At 46.9% G+C, this 7,500-nt stretch overlaps 19 non-coding genes and 7 pseudogenes across 19 annotated transcripts in view; all 26 read left to right on the top strand.

Moving 5' to 3' along the window:
• The window catches only part of LOC146281226 (5S ribosomal RNA), a 119-nt gene extending 63 nt beyond the window's left edge, over positions 1–56 (top strand). Inside the window, exon 1 of the ribosomal RNA XR_014764180.1 lies at positions 1–56. This exon is cut by the window's left edge and continues 63 nt beyond it. This is a non-coding gene — a ribosomal RNA (5S ribosomal RNA).
• A 184-nt stretch (positions 57–240) lies between these two features.
• LOC146281225 (5S ribosomal RNA) lies at positions 241–349 on the top strand (annotated as a pseudogene).
• A 174-nt stretch (positions 350–523) lies between these two features.
• On the top strand, positions 524–642 carry LOC146281224 (5S ribosomal RNA). Its single transcript, XR_014764466.1, has one exon. It is a non-coding gene; the product is annotated as a 5S ribosomal RNA (ribosomal RNA).
• A 180-nt stretch (positions 643–822) lies between these two features.
• Positions 823–941, top strand: LOC146281223 (5S ribosomal RNA). Its single transcript, XR_014764465.1, has one exon. It is a non-coding gene; the product is annotated as a 5S ribosomal RNA (ribosomal RNA).
• A 180-nt stretch (positions 942–1,121) lies between these two features.
• Positions 1,122–1,240, top strand: LOC146281222 (5S ribosomal RNA; annotated as a pseudogene).
• A 176-nt stretch (positions 1,241–1,416) lies between these two features.
• On the top strand, positions 1,417–1,535 carry LOC146281221 (5S ribosomal RNA). Its single transcript, XR_014764179.1, has one exon. It is a non-coding gene; the product is annotated as a 5S ribosomal RNA (ribosomal RNA).
• A 178-nt stretch (positions 1,536–1,713) lies between these two features.
• LOC146281220 (5S ribosomal RNA) lies at positions 1,714–1,832 on the top strand (annotated as a pseudogene).
• A 192-nt stretch (positions 1,833–2,024) lies between these two features.
• On the top strand, positions 2,025–2,143 carry LOC146281219 (5S ribosomal RNA). The gene has a single exon (XR_014764178.1). It is a non-coding gene; the product is annotated as a 5S ribosomal RNA (ribosomal RNA).
• Positions 2,144–2,321: 178 nt separating this feature from the next.
• Positions 2,322–2,430, top strand: LOC146281218 (5S ribosomal RNA; annotated as a pseudogene).
• Positions 2,431–2,616: 186 nt separating this feature from the next.
• LOC146281217 (5S ribosomal RNA) lies at positions 2,617–2,725 on the top strand (annotated as a pseudogene).
• Positions 2,726–2,901: 176 nt separating this feature from the next.
• On the top strand, positions 2,902–3,020 carry LOC146281216 (5S ribosomal RNA). The gene has a single exon (XR_014764177.1). It is a non-coding gene; the product is annotated as a 5S ribosomal RNA (ribosomal RNA).
• Positions 3,021–3,202: 182 nt separating this feature from the next.
• Positions 3,203–3,321, top strand: LOC146281215 (5S ribosomal RNA). Its single transcript, XR_014764630.1, has one exon. It is a non-coding gene; the product is annotated as a 5S ribosomal RNA (ribosomal RNA).
• A 178-nt stretch (positions 3,322–3,499) lies between these two features.
• LOC146281214 (5S ribosomal RNA) lies at positions 3,500–3,618 on the top strand (annotated as a pseudogene).
• Positions 3,619–3,810: 192 nt separating this feature from the next.
• On the top strand, positions 3,811–3,929 carry LOC146281213 (5S ribosomal RNA). Its single transcript, XR_014764845.1, has one exon. It is a non-coding gene; the product is annotated as a 5S ribosomal RNA (ribosomal RNA).
• A 172-nt stretch (positions 3,930–4,101) lies between these two features.
• LOC146281212 (5S ribosomal RNA) lies at positions 4,102–4,220 on the top strand. The gene has a single exon (XR_014765916.1). It is a non-coding gene; the product is annotated as a 5S ribosomal RNA (ribosomal RNA).
• Positions 4,221–4,398: 178 nt separating this feature from the next.
• LOC146281211 (5S ribosomal RNA) lies at positions 4,399–4,517 on the top strand. Its single transcript, XR_014764175.1, has one exon. It is a non-coding gene; the product is annotated as a 5S ribosomal RNA (ribosomal RNA).
• Positions 4,518–4,691: 174 nt separating this feature from the next.
• Positions 4,692–4,810, top strand: LOC146281210 (5S ribosomal RNA). Its single transcript, XR_014764174.1, has one exon. It is a non-coding gene; the product is annotated as a 5S ribosomal RNA (ribosomal RNA).
• Positions 4,811–4,994: 184 nt separating this feature from the next.
• On the top strand, positions 4,995–5,113 carry LOC146281209 (5S ribosomal RNA). Its single transcript, XR_014764173.1, has one exon. It is a non-coding gene; the product is annotated as a 5S ribosomal RNA (ribosomal RNA).
• Positions 5,114–5,291: 178 nt separating this feature from the next.
• LOC146281208 (5S ribosomal RNA) lies at positions 5,292–5,410 on the top strand. Its single transcript, XR_014764662.1, has one exon. It is a non-coding gene; the product is annotated as a 5S ribosomal RNA (ribosomal RNA).
• A 192-nt stretch (positions 5,411–5,602) lies between these two features.
• On the top strand, positions 5,603–5,721 carry LOC146281207 (5S ribosomal RNA; annotated as a pseudogene).
• Positions 5,722–5,903: 182 nt separating this feature from the next.
• On the top strand, positions 5,904–6,022 carry LOC146281206 (5S ribosomal RNA). Its single transcript, XR_014764172.1, has one exon. It is a non-coding gene; the product is annotated as a 5S ribosomal RNA (ribosomal RNA).
• A 178-nt stretch (positions 6,023–6,200) lies between these two features.
• Positions 6,201–6,319, top strand: LOC146281205 (5S ribosomal RNA). Its single transcript, XR_014764661.1, has one exon. It is a non-coding gene; the product is annotated as a 5S ribosomal RNA (ribosomal RNA).
• Positions 6,320–6,505: 186 nt separating this feature from the next.
• On the top strand, positions 6,506–6,624 carry LOC146281204 (5S ribosomal RNA). Its single transcript, XR_014765301.1, has one exon. It is a non-coding gene; the product is annotated as a 5S ribosomal RNA (ribosomal RNA).
• A 178-nt stretch (positions 6,625–6,802) lies between these two features.
• On the top strand, positions 6,803–6,921 carry LOC146281203 (5S ribosomal RNA). Its single transcript, XR_014764171.1, has one exon. It is a non-coding gene; the product is annotated as a 5S ribosomal RNA (ribosomal RNA).
• Positions 6,922–7,097: 176 nt separating this feature from the next.
• Positions 7,098–7,216, top strand: LOC146281202 (5S ribosomal RNA). Its single transcript, XR_014765401.1, has one exon. It is a non-coding gene; the product is annotated as a 5S ribosomal RNA (ribosomal RNA).
• A 182-nt stretch (positions 7,217–7,398) lies between these two features.
• Positions 7,399–7,500, top strand: part of LOC146281201 (5S ribosomal RNA) — a 119-nt gene continuing 17 nt past the window's right edge. The window contains exon 1 of the ribosomal RNA XR_014764170.1: positions 7,399–7,500. This exon is cut by the window's right edge and continues 17 nt beyond it. This is a non-coding gene — a ribosomal RNA (5S ribosomal RNA).

Below are 7,500 nucleotides of genomic sequence, written 5' to 3'. Positions count from 1 at the left end.
GGGCCTGGTTAGTACTTGGATGGGAGACCGCCTGGGAATACCAGGTGCTGTATGCTCTTTTGCTCATTCACTTAGAAACTGAAATCTTGCAATATGCACAAGTAGTCCTTCATGAAAGGGGCTGGAAGCTGTTTTCATTTTGACACGAGAGAGAGAGAGAGAGAGAGAGAGAGAGACCACCTTGCATTGTCAATTGCTAAATCTGTATATGGATAGGTAGCCTATGGTTGTCAACTTATTTCGTATGGCCATACCAGACTGGCAACGCCTGATCTCGGAAGCTAAGCAGGGTCGGGCCTGGTTAGTACTTGGATGGGAGACCGCCTGGGAATACCAGGTGCTGTATGCTCTTTTGCTCATTCACTTAGAAACTGAAATCTTGCAATATGCACAAGTAGTCCTTCATGAAAGGGGCTGGAAGCTGTTTTCATTTTGACACGAGAGAGAGAGAGAGAGAGACCACCTTGCATTGTCAATTGCTAAATCTCTATATGGATAAGTAGCCTATGGTTGTCAACTTATTTCGTACGGCCATACCAGCCTGGCAACGCCCGATCTCGTCTGATCTCGGAAGATAAGCAGGGTCGGGCCTGGTTAGTACTTGGATGGGAGACCGCCTGGGAATACCAGGTGCTGTATGCTCTTTTGCTCATTCACTTAGAAACTGAAATCTTGCAATATGCACAAGTAGTCCTTCATGAAAGGGGCTGGAAGCTGTTTTCATTTTGACACGAGAGAGAGAGAGAGAGAGAGAGAGACCACCTTGCATTGTCAATTGCTAAATCTGTATATGGATAAGTAGCCTATGGTTGTCAACTTATTTCGTACGGCCATACCAGCCTGGCAACGCCCGATCTCGTCTGATCTCGGAAGATAAGCAGGGTCGGGCCTGGTTAGTACTTGGATGGGAGACCGCCTGGGAATACCAGGTGCTGTATGCTCTTTTGCTCATTCACTTAGAAACTGAAATCTTGCAATATGCACAAGTAGTCCTTCATAAAAGGGGCTGGAAGCTGTTTTCATTTTGACACGAGAGAGAGAGAGAGAGAGAGAGAGACCACCTTGCATTGTCAATTGCTAAATCTGTATATGGATAAGTAGCCTATGGTTGTCAACTTATTTCGTACGGCCATACCAGCCTGGCAACGCCCAATCTCGTCTGATCTCGGAAGCTAAGCAGGGTCGGGCCTGGTTAGTACTTGGATGGGAGACCGCCTGGGAATACCAGGTGCTGTATGCTCTTTTGCTCATTCACTTAGAAACTGAAATCTTGCAATATGCACAAGTAGTCCTTCATGAAAGGGGCTGGAAGCTGTTTTCATTTTGACACGAGAGAGAGAGAGAGAGAGAGACCACCTTGCATTGTCAATTGCTAAATCTGTATATGGATAAGTAGCCTATGGTTGTCAACTTATTTCGTACGGCCATACCAGCCTGGCAACGCCCGATCTCGTCTGATCTCGGAAGCTAAGCAGGGTCGGGCCTGGTTAGTACTTGGATGGGAGACCGCCTGGGAATACCAGGTGCTGTATGCTCTTTTGCTCATTCACTTAGAAACTGAAATCTTGCAATATGCACAAGTAGTCCTTCATGAAAGGGGCTGGAAGCTGTTTTCATTTTGACACGAGAGAGAGAGAGAGAGAGAGAGACCACCTTGCATTGTCAATTGCTAAATCTGTATATGGATAAGTAGCCTATGGTTGTCAACTTATTTCGTACGGCCATACCAGCCTGGCAACGCCCGATCTCGTCTGATCTCGGAAGCTAAGCAGGGTCGGGCATGGTTAGTACTTGGATGGGAGACCGCCTGGGAATACCAGGTGCTGTATGCTCTTTTGCTCATTCACTTAGAAACTGAAATCTTGCAATATGCACAAGTAGTCCTTCATGAAAGGGGCTGGAAGCTGTTTTCATTTTGACACGAGAGAGAGAGAGAGAGAGAGAGAGAGAGAGAGAGAGACTACCTTGCATTGTCAATTGCTAAATCTGTATATGGATAAGTAGCCTATGGTTGTCAACTTATTTCGTACGGCCATACCAGCCTGGCAACGCCCGATCTCGTCTGATCTCGGAAGCTAAGCAGGGTCGGGCCTGGTTAGTACTTGGATGGGAGACCGCCTGGGAATACCAGGTGCTGTATGCTCTTTTGCTCATTCACTTAGAAACTGAAATCTTGCAATATGCACAAGTAGTCCTTCATGAAAGGGGCTGGAAGCTGTTTTCATTTTGACATGAGAGAGAGAGAGAGAGAGAGAGACCACCTTGCATTGTCAATTGCTAAATCTGTATATGGATAAGTAGCCTATGGTTGTCAACTTATTTCGTACGGCCATACCAGCCTGGCAACGCCCGATCTCGTCTGATCTCGGAAGCTAAGCAGGGTCGGGCCTGGTTAGTACTTGGATGGGGGAATACCAGGTGCTGTATGCTCTTTTGCTCATTCACTTAGAAATTGACATCTTGCAATATGCACAAGTAGTCCTTCATGAAAGGGGCTGGAAGCTGTTTTCATTTTGACACGAGAGAGAGAGAGAGAGAGAGAGAGACAGAGACTACCTTGCATTGTCAATTGCTAAATCTGTATATGGATAAGTAGCCTATGGTTGTCAACTTATTTCGTACGGCCATACCAGCCTGGCAACGCCTGATCTCGGAAGCTAAGCAGGGTCGGGCCTGGTTAGTACTTGGATGGGAGACCGCCTGGGAATACCAGGTGCTGTATGCTCTTTTGCTCATTCACTTAGAAACTGAAATCTTGCAATATGCACAAGTAGTCCTTCATGAAAGGGGCTGGAAGCTGTTTTCATTTTGACACGAGAGAGAGAGAGAGAGAGAGACTACCTTGCATTGTCAATTGCTAAATCTGTATATGGATAAGTAGCCTATGGTTGTCAACTTATTTCGTACGGCCATACCAGCCTGGCAACGCCCGATCTCGTCTGATCTCGGAAGCTAAGCAGGGTCGGGCCTGGTTAGTACTTGGATGGGAGACCGCCTGGGAATACCAGGTGCTGTATGCTCTTTTGCTCATTCACTTAGAAACTGAAATCTTGCAATATGCACAAGTAGTCCTTCATGAAAGGGGCTGGAAGCTGTTTTCATTTTGACACGAGAGAGAGAGAGAGAGAGAGAGAGAGACCACCTTGCATTGTCAATTGCTAAATCTGTATATGGATAAGTAGCCTATGGTTGTCAACTTATTTCGTACGGCCATACCAGCCTGGCAACGCCCGATCTCTTCTGATCTCGGAAGCTAAGCAGGGTCGGGCCTGGTTAGTACTTGGATGGGAGACCGCCTGGGAATACCAGGTGCTGTATGCTCTTTTGCTCATTCACTTAGAAACTGAAATCTTGCAATATGCACAAGTAGTCCTTCATGAAAGGGGCTGGAAGCTGTTTTCATTTTGACACGAGAGAGAGAGAGAGAGAGAGAGACCACCTTGCATTGTCAATTGCTAAATCTGTATATGGATAAGTAGCCTATGGTTGTCAACTTATTTCGTACGGCCATACCAGCCTGGCAACGCCCGATCTCTTCTGATCTCGGAAGCTAAGCAGGGTCGGGCCTGGTTAGTACTTGGATTGGAGACCGCCTGGGAATACCAGGTGCTGTATGCTCTTTTGCTCATTCACTTAGAAACTGAAATCTTGCAATATGCACAAGTAGTCCTTCATGAAAGGGGCTGGAAGCTGTTTTCATTTTGACACGAGAGAGAGAGAGAGAGAGAGAGAGAGAGAGAGAGAGACCACCTTGCATTGTCAATTGCTAAATCTGTATATGGATAAGTAGCCTATGGTTGTCAACTTATTTCGTACGGCCATACCAGCCTGGCAACGCCTGATCTCGTCTGATCTCGGAAGCTAAGCAGGGTCGGGCCTGGTTAGTACTTGGATGGGAGACCGCCTGGGAATACCAGGTGCTGTATGCTCTTTTGCTCATTCACTTAGAAATTGACATCTTGCAATATGCACAAGTAGTCCTTCATGAAAGGGGCTGGAAGCTGTTTTCATTTTGACACGAGAGAGAGAGAGAGAGACTACCTTGCATTGTCAATTGCTAAATCTGTACATGGATAAGTAGCCTATGGTTGTCAACTTATTTCGTACGGCCATACCAGCCTGGCAACGCCCGATCTCGTCTGATCTCGGAAGCTTAGCAGGGTTGGGCCTGGTTAGTACTTGGATGGGAGACCGCCTGGGAATACCAGGTGCTGTATGCTCTTTTGCTCATTCACTTAGAAACTGAAATCTTGCAATATGCACAAGTAGTCCTTCATGAAAGGGGCTGGAAGCTGTTTTCATTTTGACACGAGAGAGAGAGAGAGAGAGAGAGACCACCTTGCATTGTCAATTGCTAAATCTGTATATGGATAAGTAGCCTATGGTTGTCAACTTATTTCGTACGGCCATACCAGCCTGGCAACGCCCGATCTCGTCTGATCTCGGAAGCTAAGCAGGGTCGGGCCTGGTTAGTACTTGGATGGGAGACCGCCTGGGAATACCAGGTGCTGTATGCTCTTTTGCTCATTCACTTAGAAACTGAAATCTTGCAATATGCACAAGTAGTCCTTCATGAAAGGGGCTGGAAGCTGTTTTCATTTTGACACGAGAGAGAGAGAGAGAGAGACCACCTTGCATTGTCAATTGCTAAATCTGTATATGGATAAGTAGCCTATGGTTGTCAACTTATTTCGTACGGCCATACCAGCCTGGCAACGCCCGATCTCGTCTGATCTCGGAAGCTAAGCAGGGTCGGGCCTGGTTAGTACTTGGATGGGAGACCGCCTGGGAATACCAGGTGCTGTATGCTCTTTTGCTCATTCACTTAGAAACTGACATCTTGCAATATGCACAAGTAGTCCTTCATGAAAGGGGCTGGAAGCTGTTTTCATTTTGACACGAGAGAGAGAGAGAGAGAGAGAGAGAGAGACCACCTTGCATTGTCAATTGCTAAATCTGTATATGGATAAGTAGCCTATGGTTGTCAACTTATTTCGTACGGCCATACCAGCCTGGCAACGCCCGATCTCGTCTGATCTCGGAAGCTAAGCAGGGTCGGGCCTGGTTAGTACTTGGATGGGAGACCGCCTGGGAATACCAGGTGCTGTATGCTCTTTTGCTCATTCACTTAGAAACTGAAATCTTGCAATATGCACAAGTAGTCCTTCATGAAAGGGGCTGGAAGCTGTTTTCATTTTGACACGAGAGAGAGAGAGAGAGAGAGAGACTACCTTGCATTGTCAATTGCTAAATCTGTATATGGATAAGTAGCCTATGGTTGTCAACTTATTTCGTACGGCCATACCATCCTGGCAACGCCCGATCTCGTCTGATCTCGGAAGCTAAGCAGGGTCGGGCCTGGTTAATACTTGGATGGGAGACCGCCTGGGAATACCAGGTGCTGTATGCTCTTTTGCTCATTCACTTAGAAACTGAAATCTTGCAATATGCACAAGTAGTCCTTCATGAAAGGGGCTGGAAGCTGTTTTCATTTTGACACGAGAGAGAGAGAGAGAGAGAGAGAGAGAGAGAGAGAGACCACCTTGCATTGTCAATTGCTAAATCTGTATATGGATAAGTAGCCTATGGTTGTCAACTTATTTAGTACGGCCATACCAGCCTGGCAACGCCCGATCTCGTCTGATCTCGGAAGCTAAGCAGGGTCGGGCCTGGTTAGTACTTGGATAGGAGACCGCCTGGGAATACCAGGTGCTGTATGCTCTTTTGCTCATTCACTTAGTAACTGAAATCTTGCAATATGCACAAGTAGTCCTTCATGAAAGGGGCTGGAAGCTGTTTTCATTTTGACACGAGAGAGAGAGAGAGAGAGAGAGAGAGACCACCTTGCATTGTCAATTGCTAAATCTGTATATGGATAAGTAGCCTATGGTTGTCAACTTATTTCGTACGGCCATACCAGCCTGGCAACGCCCGATCTCGTCTGATCTCGGAAGCTAAGCAGGGTCGGGCCTGGTTAGTACTTGGATGGGAGACCGCCTGGGAATACCAGGTGCTGTATGCTCTTTTGCTCATTCACTTAGAAACTGAAATCTTGCAATATGCACAAGTAGTCCTTCATGAAAGGGGCTGGAAGCTGTTTTCATTTTGACACGAGAGAGAGAGAGAGAGAGAGAGACTACCTTGCATTGTCAATTGCTAAATCTGTATATGGATAAGTAGCCTATGGTTGTCAACTTATTTCGTACGGCCATACCATCCTGGCAACGCCCGATCTCGTCTGATCTCGGAAGCTAAGCAGGGTCGGGCCTGGTTAATACTTGGATGGGAGACCGCCTGGGAATACCAGGTGCTGTATGCTCTTTTGCTCATTCACTTAGAAACTGAAATCTTGCAATATGCACAAGTAGTCCTTCATGAAAGGGGCTGGAAGCTGTTTTCATTTTGACACGAGAGAGAGAGAGAGAGAGAGAGAGAGAGAGACCACCTTGCATTGTCAATTGCTAAATCTGTATATGGATAAGTAGCCTATGGTTGTCAACTTATTTAGTACGGCCATACCAGCCTGGCAACGCCCGATCTCGTCTGATCTCGGAAGCTAAGCAGGGTCGGGCCTGGTTAGTACTTGGATGGGAGACCGCCTGGGAATACCAGGTGCTGTATGCTCTTTTGCTCATTCACTTAGTAACTGAAATCTTGCAATATGCACAAGTAGTCCTTCATGAAAGGGGCTGGAAGCTGTTTTCATTTTGACACGAGAGAGAGAGAGAGAGAGAGAGACCACCTTGCATTGTCAATTGCTAAATCTGTATATGGATAAGTAGCCTATGGTTGTCAACTTATTTCGTACGGCCATACCAGCCTGGCAACGCCCGATCTCGTCTGATCTCGGAAGCTAAGCAGGGTCGGGCCTGGTTAGTACTTGGATGGGAGACCGCCTGGGAATACCAGGTGCTGTATGCTCTTTTGCTCATTCACTTAGAAACTGAAATCTTGCAATATGCACAAGTAGTCCTTCATGAAAGGGGCTGGAAGCTGTTTTCATTTTGACACGAGAGAGAGAGAGAGAGAGAGACCACCTTGCATTGTCAATTGCTAAATCTGTATATGGATAAGTAGCCTATGGTTGTCAACTTATTTCGTACGGCCATACCAGCCTGGCAACGCCCGATCTCGTCTGATCTCGGAAGCTAAGCAGGGTCGGGCCTGGTTAGTACTTGGATGGGAGACCGCCTTGGAATACCAGGTGCTGTATGCTCTTTTGCTCATTCACTTAGAAACTGACATCTTGCAATATGCACAAGTAGTCCTTCATGAAAGGGGCTGGAAGCTGTTTTCATTTTGACACGAGAGAGAGAGAGAGAGAGAGAGAGAGACCACCTTGCATTGTCAATTGCTAAATCTGTATATGGATAAGTAGCCTATGGTTGTCAACTTATTTCGTACGGCCATACCAGCCTGGCAACGCCCGATCTCGTCTGATCTCGGAAGCTAAGCAGGGTCGGGCCTGGTTAGTACTTGGATGGGAGACCGCCTGGGAAT

The sequence above is a fragment of the Hypomesus nipponensis genome, chromosome 7 (assembly GCF_054491055.1).
Source record: "Hypomesus nipponensis isolate SF chromosome 7, ASM5449105v1, whole genome shotgun sequence".
NCBI classification, from domain to species: domain Eukaryota; kingdom Metazoa; phylum Chordata; class Actinopteri; order Osmeriformes; family Osmeridae; genus Hypomesus; species Hypomesus nipponensis.
The sequence above is the reverse complement of the archived record's forward strand: the minus strand, read 5'-3'. Positions and strand labels throughout refer to the sequence as shown.